Here is a 22817-nt window from a genome sequence, read left to right on the forward strand (position 1 = left end):
CAGTTTCCTCCCAGTACATCCCAGTAAATCCCAGTTTGCTCCCAGTACATCGCTGTACATTCCAGTTCTGTTCCTGTACATCCCAATACATCCCCGTTCCATGCCAGTACATCCCAGTTTCCTACCAGTTCATCCCCGTACATCCCAATTCCCTCCCGGTTCACTACCACTTCTTTCCCAGTGCCTCCAAATACATCCCAGTTCCGTCCCATTACATCCCAGTACATCCCAGTTCCCTCCCAGTACGTCCCAGTTCCCTCCCAGTACATCCCAGGTCCCTCCCAGTACTGGGAGGGAACTGGGATGTACTGGGAGGCACTACAATGTGCGGGGATGCCCTGGGATGTACTGTGGAGGAACTAGGATGTACAGGCTTGTACTGGGTTGTACCGGGTGGAACTGGCAGGGATTTGGGATGTACCAGGATCTACTGGGATGTACTGGGAGGTAACTGTTATGTACTGGGAAGGAACAGGGAGGTAACTGGGATGTACTGGTAGGGAACTGGGATATACTGGGAGGGAACTGGGACGTAGTGTGAGGACACTGGGATGTACTGGTATGTACTGGGAGGGAAGTGTTATGTACTGAGGGGAACTGGGACGTACTGGGATGTACTGGGAGGGAACTGTGAAGTACTGGGATGTACTGGGAGTGAACTGGGAGGGAACTGGTATGTAGTAGGATGTACTGGGTGGGAACTGGGACGTACCGGGAGGGAACTGGGATGTACTGGGAGGGAACTGGGATGTACTGGGATGTAGTGGGAGGGAACTGGGAGGGAACTGGGATGTACTGGGAGCGAACTGGTATGTACTGGGAGGGAACTGGGATGTACTGGGACATACTGGCAGGGAACTGGGATGTACTGGGAGGGGATTGGGACGGACTGGGAGGGAACTGGGATGTACTGGGCTGCACTGGTAGGGAACTGGGATGTACTGGGAGGAAACTGGAATGTCCCAGTTGACACCCACTTCCCTCCCAATGCCTCCCAGTATATCCCAGTTTCCTCCCAGTATATCCCAGTTTCCTCCCAGTACATCCCAGTAAATCCCAGCTCGCTGCCAGTACATGCCAATACATCGCTGTACATTCCAGTTCTGTTCCTGTACATCCCAATACATCCCCGTTCCATGCCCAGTACATCCCAGTTTCCTACCAGTTCATCCCAGTACATCCCAATTCCCTCCCGGTTCACTACCACTTCTTTCCCAGTGCCTCCCAATACATCCCAGTTCCGTCCCATTACATCCCAGTACATCCCAGGTCCCTCCCAGTACGTCCCAGTTCCCTCCCAGTACATCCCAGGTCCCTCCCAGTACTGGGAGGGAACTGGGATGTACTGGGAGGCACTACAATGTGCGGGGATGCCCTGGGATGTACTGTGGAGGAACTAGGATGTACAGGCTTGTACTGGGTTGTACCGGGTGGAACTGGCAGGGATTTGGGATGTACCAGGATCTACTGGGATGTACTGGGATGTACTGGGAGGTAACTGTTGTGTACTGGGAGTGAACTGGGAGAGAACTGGGATGTACTGGGAGGGAACTGGGATGTACTGTGAGGACACTGGGATGTACTGGTATGTACTGGGAGGGAAGTGTTATGTACTGAGGGGAACTGGGACGTACTGGGACGTTCTGGGAGGGAACTATGAAGTATTGGGATGTACTTAGAGGGAACTGGGATGTACTGGGAGGGAAGTGGGAGTGAACTTGGAGGGAACTGTGAAGTACTGGGATGTACTTAGAGGGAACTGGGATGTACTGGGAGGGAACTGGGATGTACTGAGTGGAAAGTGTTGGGAATTGGGATTTACTGGGAGGGAACTGGGATGGACTGGGAGGGAACTGGGATGTAGTGGGACATACTGGGAGGGAACTGGGATGTACCGAGGGGGAACTGGGATGTACTGGGAGTGAACTGTGAAGTACTGGGATGTACTTAGAGGGAAGTGGGAGGGAACTTGGATGTAGTGGGAGGGAACTGGGATTTACTTGGAGGAAAGTGGCATGTACTGGGATGTACTGGAATGGAACTGGGAGTGAACTGTGTGTGAACTGTGAGGGAACTGGGATGTACTGTGAGGGAACTGGGATGTACTGGGATGTACTGGGACGGACTGGGAGGGAACTGGGATGTACTGGGAGGGATCTGGGATGTACTGGGATGCACTGGTAGGGAACTGGGATGTACTGGGAGGAAACTGGAATGTCCCAGTTGACACCCACTTCCCTCCCAGTGCCTCCCAGTATATCCCAGTTTCCTCCCAGTACATCCCAGTAAATCCCAGCTCGCTGCCAGTACATCCCAGTACATCGCAGTACATTCCAGTTCCGTTCCTGTACATCCCAATACATCCCCGTTCCATGCCAGTACATCCCAGTTCCCAACCAGTTCATCCCCGTACATTCCAGTTCCCTCCCGGTTCACTACCACTTCTTTCCCAGTTCCGTCCCATTACATCCCAGTTCCGTCCCATTACATCCCAGTACATCCCAGGTCCCTCCCAGTACATCCCAGTTCCCTTCCAGTACATCCCAGGTCCCTCCCAGTACTGGGAGGGAACTGGGATGTACTGGGAGGCACTACAATGTGCGGGGATGCCCTGGGATGTACTGTGGAGGAACTAGGATGTACAGGCTTGTACTGGGTTGTACCGGGTGGAACTGGCAGGGATTTGGGATGTACCAGGATCTACTGGGATGTACTGGGAGGTAACTGTTATGTACTGGGAAGGAACAGGGAGGGAACTGGGATGTACTGGTAGGGAACTGGGATGTACTGTGAGGGAACTGGGACGTACTGTGAGGACACTGGGATGTACTGGTATGTACTGGGAGGGAAGTGTTATGTACTGAGGGGAACTGGGACGTACTGGGATGTACTGGGAGGGAACTGTGAAGTACTGGGATGTACTGGGAGTGAACTGGGAGGGAACTGGTATGTAGTAGGATGTACTGGGAGGGAACTGGGATGTACTGGGAGGGAACTGGGATGTACTGGGATGTAGTGGGAGGGAACTGGGAGGGAACTGGGATGTACTGGGAGCGAACTGGTATGTACTGGGAGGGAACTGGGATGTACTGGGACATACTGGCAGGGAACTGGGATGTACTGGGAGGGGATTGGGACGGACTGGGAGGGAACTGGGATGTACTGGGCTGCACTGGTAGGGAACTGGGATGTACTGGGAGGAAACTGGAATGTCCCAGTTGACACCCACTTCCCTCCCAGTGCCTCCCAGTATATCCCAGTTTCCTCCCAGTACATCCCAGTAAATCCCAGCTCGCTGCCAGTACATCCCAGTACATCGCAGTACATTCCAGTTCCGTTCCTGTACATCCCAATACATCCCCGTTCCATGCCAGTACATCCCAGTTCCCAACCAGTTCATCCCCGTACATTCCAGTTCCCTCCCGGTTCACTACCACTTCTTTCCCAGTTCCGTCCCATTACATCCCAGTTCCGTCCCATTACATCCCAGTACATCCCAGGTCCCTCCCAGTACATCCCAGTTCCCTTCCAGTACATCCCAGGTCCCTCCCAGTACTGGGAGGGAACTGGGATGTACTGGGAGGCACTACAATGTGCGGGGATGCCCTGGGATGTACTGTGGAGGAACTAGGATGTACAGGCTTGTACTGGGTTGTACCGGGTGGAACTGGCAGGGATTTGGGATGTACCAGGATCTACTGGGATGTACTGGGAGGTAACTGTTATGTACTGGGAAGGAACAGGGAGGGAACTGGGATGTACTGGTAGGGAACTGGGATGTACTGTGAGGGAACTGGGACGTACTGTGAGGACACTGGGATGTACTGGTATGTACTGGGAGGGAAGTGTTATGTACTGAGGGGAACTGGGACGTACTGGGATGTACTGGGAGGGAACTGTGAAGTACTGGGATGTACTGGGAGTGAACTGGGAGGGAACTGGTATATAGTAGGATGTACTGGGAGGGAACTGGGATGTACTGGGAGGGAACTGGGATGTACTGGGAGGGAACTGGGATGTACTGGGATGTAGTGGGAGGGAACTGGGAGGGAACTGGGATGTACTGGGAGCGAACTGGTATGTACTGAGGGGAACTGGGACGTACTGGGACGTTCTGGGAGGGAACTATGAAGTATTGGGATGTACTTAGAGGGAACTGGGATGTACTGGGAGGGAAGTGGGAGTGAACTGGGAGGGAACTGTGAAGTACTGGGATGTACTTAGAGGGAACTGGGATGTACTGGGAGGGAACTGGGATGTACTGGGTGGAAAGTGTTGGGAATTGGGATGTACTGGGAGGGAACTGGGATGTACTGGGAGGGAACTGGGATGTACTGGGACATACTGGCAGGGAACTGGGATGTACTGGGAGGGGATTGGGACGGACTGGGAGGGAACTGGGATGTACTGGGCTGCACTGGTAGGGAACTGGGATGTACTGGGAGGAAACTGGAATGTCCCAGTTGACACCCACTTCCCTCCCAGTTTCCTCCCAGTATATCCCAGTTTCCTCCCAGTATATCCCAGTTTCCTCCCAGTACATCCCAGTAAATCCCAGTTTGCTCCCAGTACATCGCTGTACATTCCAGTTCTGTTCCTGTACATCCCAATACATCCCCGTTCCATGCCAGTACATCCCAGTTTCCTACCAGTTCATCCCCGTACATCCCAATTCCCTCCCGGTTCACTACCACTTCTTTCCCAGTGCCTCCCAATACATCCCAGTTCCGTCCCATTACATCCCAGTACATCCCAGTTCCCTCCCAGTACGTCCCAGTTCCCTCCCAGTACATCCCAGTTCCCTCCCAGTACTGGGAGGGAACTGGGATGTACTGGGAGGCACTACAATGTGCGGGGATGCCCTGGGATGTACTGTGGAGGAACTAGGATGTACAGGCTTGTACTGGGTTGTACCGGGTGGAACTGGCAGGGATTTGAAATGTCCTAGGATCTACCAGGATGTACTGGGAGGTAACTGTTATGTACTGGGAGTGAACTGGGAGGGAACTGGGATGTACTGGGAGGGAACTGGGACGTACCGTGAGGACACTGGGATGTACTGGTATGTACTGGGAGGGAAGTGTTATGTACTGAGGGGAACTGGGACGTACTGGGATGTACTGGGAGGGAACTGTGAAGTACTGGGATGTACTGGGAGTGAACTGGGAGGGAACTGGTATGTAGTAGGATGTACTGGGTGGGAACTGGGATGTACCAGGATGTACCAGGATGTACTGGGAGGGAACTGGTATGTACTGGGATGTAGTGGGAGGGAACTGGGAGGGAACTGGGATGTACTGGGAGGGAACTGGTATGTACTGGGAGGGAACTGGGATGTACTGGGAGGCACTACAATGTGCGGGGATGCCCTGGGATGTACTGTGGAGGAACTAGGATGTACAGGCTTGTACTGGGTTGTACCGGGTGGAACTGGCAGGGATTTGGGATGTACCAGGATCTACTGGGATGTACTGGGAGGTAACTGTTATGTACTGGGAAGGAACAGGGAGGGAACTGGGATGTACTGGTAGGGAACTGGGATATACTGGGAGGGAACTGGGACGTAGTGTGAGGACACTGGGATGTACTGGTATGTACTGGGAGGGAAGTGTTATGTACTGAGGGGAACTGGGACGTACTGGGATGTACTGGGAGGGAACTGTGAAGTACTGGGATGTACTGGGAGTGAACTGGGAGGGAACTGGTATGTAGTAGGATGTACTGGGTGGGAACTGGGATGTACCGGGAGGGAACTGGGATGTACTGGGAGGGAACTGGGATGTACTGGGATGTAGTGGGAGGGAACTGGGAGGGAACTGGGATGTACTGGGAGCGAACTGGTATGTACTGGGAGGGAACTGGGATGTACTGGGACATACTGGCAGGGAACTGGGATGTACTGGGAGGGGATTGGGACGGACTGGGAGGGAACTGGGATGTACTGGGCTGCACTGGTAGGGAACTGGGATGTACTGGGAGGAAACTGGAATGTCCCAGTTGACACCCACTTCCCTCCCAATGCCTCCCAGTATATCCCAGTTTCCTCCCAGTATATCCCAGTTTCCTCCCAGTACATCCCAGTAAATCCCAGCTCGCTGCCAGTACATGCCAATACATCGCTGTACATTCCAGTTCTGTTCCTGTACATCCCAATACATCCCCGTTCCATGCCCAGTACATCCCAGTTTCCTACCAGTTCATCCCAGTACATCCCAATTCCCTCCCGGTTCACTACCACTTCTTTCCCAGTGCCTCCCAATACATCCCAGTTCCGTCCCATTACATCCCAGTACATCCCAGTTCCCTCCCAGTACGTCCCAGTTCCCTCCCAGTACATCCCAGGTCCCTCCCAGTACTGGGAGGGAACTGGGATGTACTGGGAGGCACTACAATGTGCGGGGATGCCCTGGGATGTACTGTGGAGGAACTAGGATGTACAGGCTTGTACTGGGTTGTACCGGGTGGAACTGGCAGGGATTTGGGATGTACCAGGATCTACTGGGATGTACTGGGATGTACTGGGAGGTAACTGTTGTGTACTGGGAGTGAACTGGGAGAGAACTGGGATGTACTGGTAGGGAACTGGGATGTACTGTGAGGACACTGGGATGTACTGGTATGTACTGGGAGGGAAGTGTTATGTACTGAGGGGAACTGGGACGTACTGGGACGTTCTGGGAGGGAACTATGAAGTATTGGGATGTACTTAGAGGGAACTGGGATGTACTGGGAGGGAACTGGGAGTGAACTGGGAGGGAACTGTGAAGTACTGGGATGTACTTAGAGGGAACTGGGATGTACTGGGAGGGAACTGGGATGTACTGGGTGGAAAGTGTTGGGAATTGGGATTTACTGGGAGGGAACTGGGATGGACTGGGAGGGAACTGGGATGTAGTGGGACATACTGGGAGGGAACTGGGATGTACTGGGGTGTACTGGGAGGGAACTGTTATGTACCGAGGGGGAACTGGGATGTACTGGGAGTGAACTGTGAAGTACTGGGATGTACTTAGAGGGAAGTGGGAGGGAACTTGGATGTAGTGGGAGGGAACTGGGATTTACTTGGAGGAAAGTGGCATGTACTGGGATGTACTGGAATGGAACTGGGAGTGAACTGTGTGTGAACTGTGAGGGAACTGGGATGTACTGTGAGGGAACTGGGATGTACTGGGATGTACTGGGACGGACTGGGAGGGAACTGGGATGTACTGGGAGGGATCTGGGATGTACTGGGATGCACTGGTAGGGAACTGGGATGTACTGGGAGGAAACTGGAATGTCCCAGTTGACACCCACTTCCCTCCCAGTGCCTCCCAGTATATCCCAGTTTCCTCCCAGTACATCCCAGTAAATCCCAGCTCGCTGCCAGTACATCCCAGTACATCGCAGTACATTCCAGTTCCGTTCCTGTACATCCCAATACATCCCCGTTCCATGCCAGTACATCCCAGTTCCCAACCAGTTCATCCCCGTACATTCCAGTTCCCTCCCGGTTCACTACCACTTCTTTCCCAGTTCCGTCCCATTACATCCCAGTTCCGTCCCATTACATCCCAGTACATCCCAGGTCCCTCCCAGTACATCCCAGTTCCCTTCCAGTACATCCCAGGTCCCTCCCAGTACTGGGAGGGAACTGGGATGTACTGGGAGGCACTACAATGTGCGGGGATGCCCTGGGATGTACTGTGGAGGAACTAGGATGTACAGGCTTGTACTGGGTTGTACCGGGTGGAACTGGCAGGGATTTGGGATGTACCAGGATCTACTGGGATGTACTGGGAGGTAACTGTTATGTACTGGGAAGGAACAGGGAGGGAACTGGGATGTACTGGTAGGGAACTAGGATGTACTGTGAGGGAACTGGGACGTACTGTGAGGACACTGGGATGTACTGGTATGTACTGGGAGGGAAGTGTTATGTACTGAGGGGAACTGGGACGTACTGGGATGTACTGGGAGGGAACTGTGAAGTACTGGGATGTAGTGGGAGGGAACTGGGAGGGAACTGGGATGTACTGGGAGCGAACTGGTATGTACTGGGAGGGAACTGGGATGTACTGGGACATACTGGCAGGGAACTGGGATGTACTGGGAGGGGATTGGGACGGACTGGGAGGGAACTGGGATGTACTGGGCTGCACTGGTAGGGAACTGGGATGTACTGGGAGGAAACTGGAATGTCCCAGTTGACACCCACTTCCCTCCCAATGCCTCCCAGTATATCCCAGTTTCCTCCCAGTATATCCCAGTTTCCTCCCAGTACATCCCAGTAAATCCCAGCTCGCTGCCAGTACATGCCAATACATCGCTGTACATTCCAGTTCTGTTCCTGTACATCCCAATACATCCCCGTTCCATGCCAGTACATCCCAGTTCCCTACCAGTTCATCCCCGTACATCCCAATTCCCTCCCGGTTCACTACCACTTCTTTCCCAGTGCCTCCCAATACATCCCAGTTCCGTCCCATTACATCCCAGTACATCCCAGGTCTCTCCCAGTACATCCCAGTTCCCTCCCAGTACATCCCAGGTCCCTCCCAGTACTGGGAGGGAACTGGGATGTACTGGGAGGCACTACAATGTGCGGGGATGCCCTGGGATGTACTGTGGAGGAACTAGGATGTACAGGCTTGTACTGGGTTGTACCGGGTGGAACTGGCAGGGATTTGGGATGTACCAGGATCTACTGGGATGTACTGGGATGTACTGGGAGGTAACTGTTGTGTACTGGGAGTGAACTGGGAGAGAACTGGGATGTACTGGGAGGGAACTGGGATGTACTGTGAGGACACTGGGATGTACTGGTATGTACTGGGAGGGAAGTGTTATGTACTGAGGGGAACTGGGACGTACTGGGACGTTCTGGGAGGGAACTATGAAGTATTGGGATGTACTTAGAGGGAACTGGGATGTACTGGGAGGGAACTGGGAGTGAACTGGGAGGGAACTGTGAAGTACTGGGATGTACTTAGAGGGAACTGGGATGTACTGGGAGGGAACTGGGATGTACTGGGTGGAAAGTGTTGGGAATTGGGATTTACTGGGAGGGAACTGGGATGGACTGGGAGGGAACTGGGATGTAGTGGGACATACTGGGAGGGAACTGGGATGTACTGGGGTGTACTGGGAGGGAACTGTTATGTACCGAGGGGGAACTGGGATGTACTGGGAGTGAACTGTGAAGTACTGGGATGTACTTAGAGGGAAGTGGGAGGGAACTTGGATGTAGTGGGAGGGAACTGGGATTTACTTGGAGGAAAGTGGCATGTACTGGGATGTACTGGAATGGAACTGGGAGTGAACTGTGTGTGAACTGTGAGGGAACTGGGATGTACTGTGAGGGAACTGGGATGTACTGGGATGTACTGGGACGGACTGGGAGGGAACTGGGATGTACTGGGAGGGATCTGGGATGTACTGGGATGCACTGGTAGGGAACTGGGATGTACTGGGAGGAAACTGGAATGTCCCAGTTGACACCCACTTCCCTCCCAGTGCCTCCCAGTATATCCCAGTTTCCTCCCAGTACATCCCAGTAAATCCCAGCTCGCTGCCAGTACATCCCAGTACATCGCAGTACATTCCAGTTCCGTTCCTGTACATCCCAATACATCCCCGTTCCATGCCAGTACATCCCAGTTCCCAACCAGTTCATCCCCGTACATTCCAGTTCCCTCCCGGTTCACTACCACTTCTTTCCCAGTTCCGTCCCATTACATCCCAGTTCCGTCCCATTACATCCCAGTACATCCCAGGTCCCTCCCAGTACATCCCAGTTCCCTTCCAGTACATCCCAGGTCCCTCCCAGTACTGGGAGGGAACTGGGATGTACTGGGAGGCACTACAATGTGCGGGGATGCCCTGGGATGTACTGTGGAGGAACTAGGATGTACAGGCTTGTACTGGGTTGTACCGGGTGGAACTGGCAGGGATTTGGGATGTACCAGGATCTACTGGGATGTACTGGGAGGTAACTGTTATGTACTGGGAAGGAACAGGGAGGGAACTGGGATGTACTGGTAGGGAACTGGGATGTACTGTGAGGGAACTGGGACGTACTGTGAGGACACTGGGATGTACTGGTATGTACTGGGAGGGAAGTGTTATGTACTGAGGGGAACTGGGACGTACTGGGATGTACTGGGAGGGAACTGTGAAGTACTGGGATGTACTGGGAGTGAACTGGGAGGGAACTGGTATGTAGTAGGATGTACTGGGAGGGAACTGGGATGTACTGGGAGGGAACTGGGATGTACTGGGATGTAGTGGGAGGGAACTGGGAGGGAACTGGGATGTACTGGGAGCGAACTGGTATGTACTGAGGGGAACTGGGACGTACTGGGACGTTCTGGGAGGGAACTATGAAGTATTGGGATGTACTTAGAGGGAACTGGGATGTACTGGGAGGGAAGTGGGAGTGAACTGGGAGGGAACTGTGAAGTACTGGGATGTACTTAGAGGGAACTGGGATGTACTGGGAGGGAACTGGGATGTACTGGGTGGAAAGTGTTGGGAATTGGGATGTACTGGGAGGGAACTGGGATGTACTGGGAGGGAACTGGGATGTACTGGGACATACTGGCAGGGAACTGGGATGTACTGGGAGGGGATTGGGACGGACTGGGAGGGAACTGGGATGTACTGGGCTGCACTGGTAGGGAACTGGGATGTACTGGGAGGAAACTGGAATGTCCCAGTTGACACCCACTTCCCTCCCAGTTTTCTCCCAGTATATCCCAGTTTCCTCCCAGTATATCCCAGTTTCCTCCCAGTACATCCCAGTAAACCCCAGTTTGCTCCCAGTACATCGCAGTACATTCCAGTTCTGTTCCTGTACATCCCAATACATCCCCGTTCCATGCCAGTACATCCCAGTTTCCTACCAGTTCATCCCCGTACATCCCAATTCCCTCCCGGTTCACTACCACTTCTTTCCCAGTGCCTCCCAATACATCCCAGTTCCGTCCCATTACATCCCAGTACATCCCAGTTCCCTCCCAGTACGTCCCAGTTCCCTCCCAGTACATCCCAGGTCCCTCCCAGTACTGGGAGGGAACTGGGATGTACTGGGAGGCACTACAATGTGCGGGGATGCCCTGGGATGTACCATGGAGGAACTAGGATGTACAGGCTTGTACTGGGTTGTACCGGGTGGAACTGGCAGGGATTTGAAATGTCCTAGGATCTACTAGGATGTACTGGGAGGTAACTGTTATGTACTGGGAGTGAACTGGTAGGGAACTGGGATGTACTGGGAGGGAACTGGGACGTACCGTGAGGACACTGGGATGTACTGGTATGTACTGGGAGGGAAGTGTTATGTACTGAGGGGAACTGGGACGTACTGGGATGTACTGGGAGGGAACTGTGAAGTACTGGGATGTACTGGGAGTGAACTGGGAGGGAACTGGTATGTAGTAGGATGTACTGGGTGGGAACTGGGATGTACCAGGATGTACCAGGATGTACTGGGAGGGAACTGGTATGTACTGGGAGGGAACTGGGATGTACTGGGATGTAGTGGGAGGGAACTGGGAGGGAACTGGGATGTACTGGGAGGGAACTGGTATGTACTGGGAGGGAACTGGGATGTACTGGGAGGCACTACAATGTGCGGGGATGCCCTGGGATGTACTGTGGAGGAACTAGGATGTACAGGCTTGTACTGGGTTGTACCGGGTGGAACTGGCAGGGATTTGGGATGTACCAGGATCTACTGGGATGTACTGGGAGGTAACTGTTATGTACTGGGAAGGAACAGGGAGGTAACTGGGATGTACTGGTAGGGAACTGGGATATACTGGGAGGGAACTGGGACGTACTGTGAGGACACTGGGATGTACTGGTATGTACTGGGAGGGAAGTGTTATGTACTGAGGGGAACTGGGACGTACTGGGATGTACTGGGAGGGAACTGTGAAGTACTGGGATGTACTGGGAGTGAACTGGGAGGGAACTGGTATGTAGTAGGATGTACTGGGTGGGAACTGGGATGTACCGGGAGGGAACTGGGATGTACTGGGAGGGAACTGGGATGTACTGGGAGGGAACTGGGATGTACTGGGATGTAGTGGGAGGGAACTGGGAGGGAACTGGGATGTACTGGGAGCGAACTGGTATGTACTGGGAGGGAACTGGGATGTACTGGGACATACTGGCAGGGAACTGGGATGTACTGGGAGGGGATTGGGACGGACTGGGAGGGAACTGGGATGTACTGGGCTGCACTGGTAGGGAACTGGGATGTACTGGGAGGAAACTGGAATGTCCCAGTTGACACCCACTTCCCTCCCAATGCCTCCCAGTATATCCCAGTTTCCTCCCAGTATATCCCAGTTTCCTCCCAGTACATCCCAGTAAATCCCAGCTCGCTGCCAGTACATGCCAATACATCGCTGTACATTCCAGTTCTGTTCCTGTACATCCCAATACATCCCCGTTCCATGCCAGTACATCCCAGTTTCCTACCAGTTCATCCCCGTACATCCCAATTCCCTCCCGGTTCACTACCACTTCTTTCCCAGTGCCTCCCAATACATCCCAGTTCCGTCCCATTACATCCCAGTACATCCCAGTTCCCTCCCAGTACGTCCCAGTTCCCTCCCAGTACATCCCAGTTCCCTCCCAGTACTGGGAGGGAGCTGGGATGTACTGGGAGGCACTACAATGTGCAGGGATGCCCTGGGATGTACTGTGGAGGAACTAGGATGTACAGGCTTGTACTGGGTTGTACCGGGTGGAACTGGCAGGGATTTGGGATGTACCAGGATCTACTGGGATGTACTGGGAGGTAACTGTTATGTACTGGGAAGGAACAGGGAGGGAACTGGGATGTACTGATAGGGAACTGGCATGTACTGATAGGGAACTGGGATGTACTGTGAGGGAACTGGGACGTACTGTGAGGACACTGGGATGTACTGGTATGTACTGGGAGGGAAGTGTTATGTACTGAGGGGAACTGGGAGTGAACTGGGAGGGAACTGGTATGTAGTAGGATGTACTGGGTGGGAACTGGGATGTACTGGGAGGGAACTGGTATGTACTGGGAGGGAACTGGGATGTACTGGGATGTAGTGGGAGGGAACTGGGAGGGAACTGGGATGTACTGGGAGGGAACTGGTATGTACTGGGAGGGAACTGGGATGTACTGGGACATACTGGCAGGGAACTGGGATGTACTGGGAGGGGATTGGGACGGAGTGGGAGGGAACTGGGATGTACTGGGCTGCACTGGTAGGGAACTGGGATGTACTGGGAGGAAACTGGAATGTCCCAGTTGACACCCACTTCCCTCCCAATGCCTCCCAGTATATCCCAGTTTCCTCCCAGTATATCCCAGTTTCCTCCCAGTACATCCCAGTAAATCCCAGCTCGCTGCCAGTACATGCCAATACATTGCTGTACATTCCTGTTCTGTTCCTGTCCATCCCAATACATCCCCGTTCCATGCCAGTACATCCCAGTTTCCTACCAGTTCATCCCCGTACATCCCAATTCCCTCCCGGTTCACTAACACTTCTTTCCCAGTGCCTCCCAATACATCCCAGTTCCGTCCCATTACATCCCAGTACATCCCAGGTCCCTCCCAGTATGTCCCAGTTCCCTCCCAGTGCACTGGGAGGCACTACAATGTGCGGGGATGCCCTGGGATGTACTGTGGAGGAACTAGGATGTACAGGCTTGTACTGGGTTGTACCGGGTGGAACTGGCAGGGATTTGGGATGTACCAGGATCTACTGGGATGTACTGGGAGGTAACTGTTGTGTACTGGTAGTGAACTGGGAGGGAACTGGGATGTACTGGGAGGGAACTGGGATGTACTGTGAGGACACTGGGATGTACTGGTATGTACTGGGAGGGAAGTGTTATGTACTGAGGGGAACTGGGACGTACTGGGACGTGCTGGCAGGGAACTATGAAGTATTGGGATGTACTTAGAGGGAACTGGGATGTACTGTGAGGGAACTGGGATGTACTGGGATGTACTGGGAGGGACTGGGAGGGATCTGGGATGTACTGGGCTGCACTGGTAGGGAACTGGGATGTACTGGGAGGAAACTGGAATGTCCCAGTTGACACCCACTTCCCTCCCAGTTTCCTCCCAGTATATCCCAGTTTCCTCCCAGTACATCCCAGTAAATCCCAGTTTGCTCCCAGTACATGCCAATACATCGCTGTACATTCCAGTTCTGTTCCTGTACATCCCAATACATCCCCGTTCCATGCCAGTACATCCCAGTTTCCTACCAGTTCATCCCCGTACATCCCAGTTCCCTCCCGGTTCACTACCACTTCTTTCCCAGTGCCTCCCAATACATCCCAGTTCCGTCCCATTACATCCCAGTACATCCCAGTTCCCTCCCAGTACATCCCAGGTCCCTCCCAGTACATCCCAGTTCCCTCCCAGTACTGGGAGGGAACTGGGATGTACTGGGAGGCACTACAAGGTGCGGGGATGCCCTGGGATGTACCGTGGAGGAACTAGGATGTACAGGCTTGTACTGGGTTGTACCGGGTGGAACTGGCAGGGATTTGGGATGTACCAGGATCTACTGGGATGTACTGGGATGTACTGGGAGGGAACTGGGATGTACTGTGAGGACACTGGGATGTACTGGTATGTACTGGGAGGGAAGTGTTATGTACTGAGGGGAACTGGGACGTACTGGGACGTGCTGGGAGGGAACTGTGAAGTACTGGGATGTACTTAGAGGGAACTGGTATGTACTGGGAGGGAACTGGGATGTACTGGGTGGAAAGTGTTGGGAATTGGGATTTACTGGGAGGGAACTGGGATGGACTGGGAGGGAACTGGGATGTAGTGGGACATACTGGGAGGGAACTGGGATGTACTGGGGTGTACTGGGAGGGAACTGTTATGTACCGAGGGGGAACTGCGATGTACTGGGAGTGAACTGTGAAGTACTGGGATGTACTTAGAGGGAAGTGGGAGGGAACTTGGATGTAGTGGGAGGGAGCTGGCGTTTACTTGGAGGAAAGTGGCATGTACTGGGATGTACTGGAATGGAACTGGGAGTGAACTGTGTGTGAACTGTGAGGGAACTGGGATGTACTGTGAGGACACTGGGATGTACTGTGAGGACACTGGGATGTACTGGTATGTACTGGGAGGGAAGTGTTATGTACTGAGGGGAACTGGGACGTACTGGGACGTGCTGGGAGGGAAGTATGAAGTATTGGGATGTACTTAGAGGGAACTGGGATGTACTGGGAGGGAACTGGGAGTGAACTCGGAGGGAACTGTGAAGTACTGGGATGTACTTAGAGGGAACTGGGATGTACTGGGAGGGAACTGGGATGTACTGGGTGGAAAGTGTTGGGAATTGGGATTTACTGGGAGGGGACTGGGATGGACTGGGAGGGAACTGGGATGTACTGGGTGGAAAGTGTTGGGAATTGGGATTTACTGGGAGGGAACTGGGATGGACTGGGAGGGAACTGGGATGTAGTGGGACATACTGGGAGGGAACTGGGATGTACTGGGGTGTACTGGGAGGGAACTGTTATGTACCGAGGGGGAACTGGGATGTACTGGGAGTGAACTGTGAAGTACTGGGATGTACTTAGAGGGAAGTGGGAGGGAACTTGGATGTAGTGGGAGGGAACTGGGATTTACTTGGAGGAAAGTGGCATGTACTGGGATGTACTGGAATGGAACTGGGAGTGAACTGTGTGTGAACTGTGAGGGAACTTGGATGTACTGTGAGGGAACTGGGATGTACTGGGATGTACTGGGACGGACTGGGAGGGAACTGGGATGTACTGGGAGGGATCTGGGATGTACTGGGATGCACTGGTAGGGAACTGGGATGTACTGGGAGGAAACTGGAATGTCCCAGTTGACACCCACTTCCCTCCCAGTGCCTCCCAGTATATCCCAGTTTCCTCCCAGTACATCCCAGTAAATCCCAGCTCGCTGCCAGTACATCCCAGTACATCGCAGTACATTCCAGTTCCGTTCCTGTACATCCCAATACATCCCCGTTCCATGCCAGTACATCCCAGTTCCCAACCAGTTCATCCCCGTACATTCCAGTTCCCTCCCGGTTCACTACCACTTCTTTCCCAGTTCCGTCCCATTACATCCCAGTTCCGTCCCATTACATCCCAGTACATCCCAGTTCCCTCCCAGTACGTCCCAGTTCCCTCCCAGTACATCCCAGGTCCCTCCCAGTACTGGGAGGGAACTGGGATGTACTGGGAGGCACTACAATGTGCGGGGATGCCCTGGGATGTACTGTGGAGGAACTAGGATGTACAGGCTTGTACTGGGTTGTACCGGGTGGAACTGGCAGGGATTTGGGATGTACCAGGATCTACTGGGATGTACTGGGATGTACTGGGAGGTAACTGTTATGTACTGGGAAGGAACAGGGAGGGAACTGGGATGTACTGGTAGGGAACTGGGATGTACTGTGAGGGAACTGGGACGTACTGTGAGGACACTGGGATGTACTGGTATGTACTGGGAGGGAAGTGTTATGTACTGAGGGGAACTGGGACGTACTGGGATGTACTGGGAGGGAACTGTGAAGTACTGGGATGTACTGGGAGTGAACTGGGAGGGAACTGGTATGTAGTAGGATGTACTGGGAGGGAACTGGGATGTACTGGGAGGGAACTGGGATGTACTGGGATGTAGTGGGAGGGAACTGGGAGGGAACTGGGATGTACTGGGAGCGAACTGGTATGTACTGAGGGGAACTGGGACGTACTGGGACGTTCTGGGAGGGAACTATGAAGTGTTGGGATGTACTTAGAGGGAACTGGGATGTACTGGGAGGGAACTGGGAGTGAACTGGGAGGGAACTGTGAAGTACTGGGATGTACTTAGAGGGAACTGGGATGTACTGGGAGGGAACTGGGATGTACTGGGTGGAAAGTGTTGGGAATTGGGATGTACTGGGAGGGAACTGGGATGTACTGGGAGGGAACTGGGATGTACTGGGACATACTGGCAGGGAACTGGGATGTACTGGGAGGGGATTGGGACGGACTGGGAGGGAACTGGGATGTACTGGGCTGCACTGGTAGGGAACTGGGATGTACTGGGAGGAAACTGGAATGTCCCAGTTGACACCCACTTCCCTCCCAGTTTCCTCCCAGTATATCCCAGTTTCCTCCCAGTATATCCCAGTTTCCTCCCAGTACATCCCAGTAAATCCCAGTTTGCTCCCAGTACATCGCTGTACATTCCAGTTCTGTTCCTGTACATCCCAATACATCCCCGTTCCATGCCAGTACATCCCAGTTTCCTACCAGTTCATCCCAGTACATCCCAATTCCCTCCCGGTTCACTACCACTTCTTTCCCAGTGCCTCCCAATACATCCCAGTTCCGTCCCATTACATCCCAGTACATCCCAGTTCCCTCCCAGTACGTCCCAGTTCCCTCCCAGTACATCCCAGGTCCCTCCCAGTACTGGGAGGGAACTGGGATGTACTGGGAGGCACTACAATGTGCGGGGATGCCCTGGGATGTACTGTGGAGGAACTAAGATGTACAGGCTTGTACTGGGTTGTACCGGGTGGAACTGGCAGGGATTTGGGATGTACCAGGATCTACTGGGATGTACTGGGATGTACTGGGAGGTAACTGTTGTGTACTGGGAGTGAACTGGGAGAGAACTGGGATGTACTGGTAGGGAACTGGGATGTACTGTGAGGACACTGGGATGTACTGGTATGTACTGGGAGGGAAGTGTTATGTACTGAGGGGAACTGGGACGTACTGGGACGTTCTGGGAGGGAACTATGAAGTATTGGGATGTACTTAGAGGGAACTGGGATGTACTGGGAGGGAAGTGGGAGTGAACTGGGAGGGAACTGTGAAGTACTGGGATGTACTTAGAGGGAACTGGGATGTACTGGGAGGGAACTGGGATGTACTGGGTGGAAAGTGTTGGGAATTGGGATTTACTGGGAGGGAACTGGGATGGACTGGGAGGGAACTGGGATGTAGTGGGACATACTGGGAGGGAACTGGGATGTACTGGGGTGTACTGGGAGGGAACTGTTATGTACCGAGGGGGAACTGGGATGTACTGGGAGTGAACTGTGAAGTACTGGGATGTACTTAGAGGGAAGTGGGAGGGAACTTGGATGTAGTGGGAGGGAACTGGGATTTACTTGGAGGAAAGTGGCATGTACTGGGATGTACTGGAATGGAACTGGGAGGGAACTGTGTGTGAACTGTGAGGGAACTGGGATGTACTGTGAGGGAACTGGGATGTACTGGGATGTACTGGGACGGACTGGGAGGGAACTGGGATGTACTGGGAGGGATCTGGGATGTACTGGGATGCACTGGTAGGGAACTGGGATGTACTGGGAGGAAACTGGAATGTCCCAGTTGACACCCACTTCCCTCCCAGTGCCTCCCAGTATATCCCAGTTTCCTCCCAGTACATCCCAGTAAATCCCAGCTCGCTGCCAGTACATCCCAGTACATCGCAGTACATTCCAGTTCCGTTCCTGTACATCCCAATACATCCCCGTTCCATGCCAGTACATCCCAGTTCCCAACCAGTTCATCCCCGTACATTCCAGTTCCCTCCCGGTTCACTACCACTTCTTTCTTAGTTCCGTCCCATTACATCCCAGTTCCGTCCCATTACATCCCAGTACATCCCAGGTCCCTCCCAGTACATCCCAGTTCCCTTCCAGTACATCCCAGGTCCCTCCCAGTACTGGGAGGGAACTGGGATGTACTGGGAGGCACTACAATGTGCGGGGATGCCCTGGGATGTACTGTGGAGGAACTAGGATGTACAGGCTTGTACTGGGTTGTACCGGGTGGAACTGGCAGGGATTTGGGATGTACCAGGATCTACTGGGATGTACTGGGAGGTAACTGTTATGTACTGGGAAGGAACAGGGAGGTAACTGTTATGTACTGGTAGGGAACTGGGATGTACTGTGAGGGAACTGGGACGTACTGTGAGGACACTGGGATGTACTGGTATGTACTGGGAGGGAAGTGTTATGTACTGAGGGGAACTGGGACGTACTGGGATGTACTGGGAGGGAACTGTGAAGTACTGGGATGTACTGGGAGTGAACTGGGAGGGAACTGGTATGTAGTAGGATGTACTGGGAGGGAACTGGGATGTACTGGGAGGGAACTGGTATGTACTGAGGGGAACTGGGACGTACTGGGACGTTCTGGGAGGGAACTATGAAGTATTGGGATGTACTTAGAGGGAACTGGGATGTACTGGGAGGGAAGTGGGAGTGAACTGGGAGGGAACTGTGAAGTACTGGGATGTAGTTAGAGGGAACTGGGATGTACTGGGAGGGAACTGGGATGTACTGGGTGGAAAGTGTTGGGAATTGGGATGTACTGGGAGGGAACTGGGATGTACTGGGAGGGAACTGGGATGTACTGGGACATACTGGCAGGGAACTGGGATGTACTGGGAGGGGATTGGGACGGACTGGGAGGGAACTGGGATGTACTGGGCTGCACTGGTAGGGAACTGGGATGTACTGGGAGGAAACTGGAATGTCCCAGTTGACACCCACTTCCCTCCCAGTTTCCTCCCAGTATATCCCAGTTTCCTCCCAGTATATCCCAGTTTCCTCCCAGTACATCCCAGTAAATCCCAGTTTGCTCCCAGTACATCGCTGTACATTCCAGTTCTGTTCCTGTACATCCCAATACATCCCCGTTCCATGCCAGTACATCCCAGTTTCCTACCAGTTCATCCCCGTACATCCCAATTCCCTCCCGTTTCACTACCACTTCTTTCCCAGTGCCTCCCAATACATCCCAGTTCCGTCCCATTACATCCCAGTACATCCCAGTTCCCTCCCAGTACGTCCCAGTTCCCTCCCAGTACATCCCAGGTCCCTCCCAGTACTGGGAGGGAACTGGGATGTACTGGGAGGCACTACAATGTGCGGGGATGCCCTGGGATGTACTGTGGAGGAACTAGGATGTACAGGCTTGTACTGGGTTGTACCGGGTGGAACTGGCAGGGATTTGAAATGTCCTAGGATCTACTGGGATGTACTGGGAGGTAACTGTTATGTACTGGGAGTGAACTGGGAGGGAACTGGGATGTACTGGGAGGGAACTGGGACGTACCGTGAGGACACTGGGATGTACTGGTATGTACTGGGAGGGAAGTGTTATGTACTGAGGGGAACTGGGACGTACTGGGATGTACTGGGAGGGAACTGTGAAGTACTGGGATGTACTGGGAGTGAACTGGGAGGGAACTGGTATGTAGTAGGATGTACTGGGTGGGAACTGGGATGTACCAGGATGTACCAGGATGTACTGGGAGGGAACTGGTATGTACTGGGAGGGAACTGGGATGTACTGGGATGTAGTGGGAGGGAACTGGGAGGGAACTGGGATGTACTGGGAGGGAACTGGTATGTACTGGGAGGGAACTGGGATGTACTGGGAGGCACTACAATGTGCGGGGATGCCCTGGGATGTACTGTGGAGGAACTAGGATGTACAGGCTTGTACTGGGTTGTACCGGGTGGAACTGGCAGGGATTTGGGATGTACCAGGATCTACTGGGATGTACTGGGAGGTAACTGTTATGTACTGGGAAGGAACAGGGAGGTAACTGGGATGTACTGGTAGGGAACTGGGATATACTGGGAGGGAACTGGGACGTACTGTGAGGACACTGGGATGTACTGGTATGTACTGGGAGGGAAGTGTTATGTACTGAGGGGAACTGGGACGTACTGGGATGTACTGGGAGGGAACTGTGAAGTACTGGGATGTACTGGGAGTGAACTGGGAGGGAACTGGTATGTAGTAGGATGTACTGGGTGGGAACTGGGATGTACCGGGAGGGAACTGGGATGTACTGGGAGGGAACTGGGATGTACTGGGATGTAGTGGGAGGGAACTGGGAGGGAACTGGGATGTACTGGGAGCGAACTGGTATGTACTGGGAGGGAACTGGGATGTACTGGGACATACTGGCAGGGAACTGGGATGTACTGGGAGGGGATTGGGACGGACTGGGAGGGAACTGGGATGTACTGGGCTGCACTGGTAGGGAACTGGGATGTACTGGGAGGAAACTGGAATGTCCCAGTTGACACCCACTTCCCTCCCAATGCCTCCCAGTATATCCCAGTTTCCTCCCAGTATATCCCAGTTTCCTCCCAGTACATCCCAGTAAATCCCAGCTCGCTGCCAGTACATGCCAATACATCGCAGTACATTCCAGTTCTGTTCCTGTACATCCCAATACATCCCCGTTCCATGCCAGTACATCCCAGTTTCCTACCAGTTCATCCCAGTACATCCCAATTCCCTCCCGGTTCACTACCACTTCTTTCCCAGTGCCTCCCAATACATCCCAGTTCCGTCCCATTACATCCCAGTACATCCCAGTTCCCTCCCAGTACGTCCCAGTTCCCTCCCAGTACATCCCAGGTCCCTCCCAGTACTGGGAGGGAACTGGGATGTACTGGGAGGCACTACAATGTGCGGGGATGCCCTGGGATGTACTGTGGAGGAACTAGGATGTACAGGCTTGTACTGGGTTGTACCGGGTGGAACTGGCAGGGATTTGGGATGTACCAGGATCTACTGGGATGTACTGGGATGTACTGGGAGGTAACTGTTGTGTACTGGGAGTGAACTGGGAGAGAACTGGGATGTACTGGTAGGGAACTGGGATGTACTGTGAGGACACTGGGATGTACTGGTATGTACGGGGAGGGAAGTGTTATGTACTGAGGGGAACTGGGACGTACTGGGACGTTCTGGGAGGGAACTATGAAGTATTGGGATGTACTTAGAGGGAACTGGGATGTACTGGGAGGGAAGTGGGAGTGAACTGGGAGGGAACTGTGAAGTACTGGGATGTACTTAGAGGGAACTGGGATGTACTGGGAGGGAACTGGGATGTACTGGGTGGAAAGTGTTGGGAATTGGGATTTACTGGGAGGGAACTGGGATGGACTGGGAGGGAACTGGGATGTAGTGGGACATACTGGGAGGGAACTGGGATGTACTGGGGTGTACTGGGAGGGAACTGTTATGTACCGAGGGGGAACTGGGATGTACTGGGAGTGAACTGTGAAGTACTGGGATGTACTTAGAGGGAAGTGGGAGGGAACTTGGATGTAGTGGGAGGGAACTGGGATTTACTTGGAGGAAAGTGGCATGTACTGGGATGTACTGGAATGGAACTGGGAGTGAACTGTGTGTGAACTGTGAGGGAACTGGGATGTACTGTGAGGGAACTGGGATGTACTGGGATGTACTGGGACGGACTGGGAGGGAACTGGGATGTACTGGGAGGGATCTGGGATGTACTGGGATGCACTGGTAGGGAACTGGGATGTACTGGGAGGAAACTGGAATGTCCCAGTTGACACCCACTTCCCTCCCAGTGCCTCCCAGTATATCCCAGTTTCCTCCCAGTACATCCCAGTAAATCCCAGCTCGCTGCCAGTACATCCCAGTACATCGCAGTACATTCCAGTTCCGTTCCTGTACATCCCAATACATCCCCGTTCCATGCCAGTACATCCCAGTTCCCAACCAGTTCATCCCCGTACATTCCAGTTCCCTCCCGGTTCACTACCACTTCTTTCCCAGTTCCGTCCCATTACATCCCAGTTCCGTCCCATTACATCCCAGTACATCCCAGGTCCCTCCCAGTACATCCCAGTTCCCTTCCAGTACATCCCAGGTCCCTCCCAGTACTGGGAGGGAACTGGGATGTACTGGGAGGCACTACAATGTGCGGGGATGCCCTGGGATGTACTGTGGAGGAACTAGGATGTACAGGCTTGTACTGGGTTGTA

The sequence above is a fragment of the Phalacrocorax aristotelis genome, unplaced genomic scaffold (assembly GCF_949628215.1).
Source record: "Phalacrocorax aristotelis unplaced genomic scaffold, bGulAri2.1 scaffold_62, whole genome shotgun sequence".
Taxonomy (NCBI): Eukaryota; Metazoa; Chordata; class Aves; order Suliformes; family Phalacrocoracidae; genus Phalacrocorax; species Phalacrocorax aristotelis.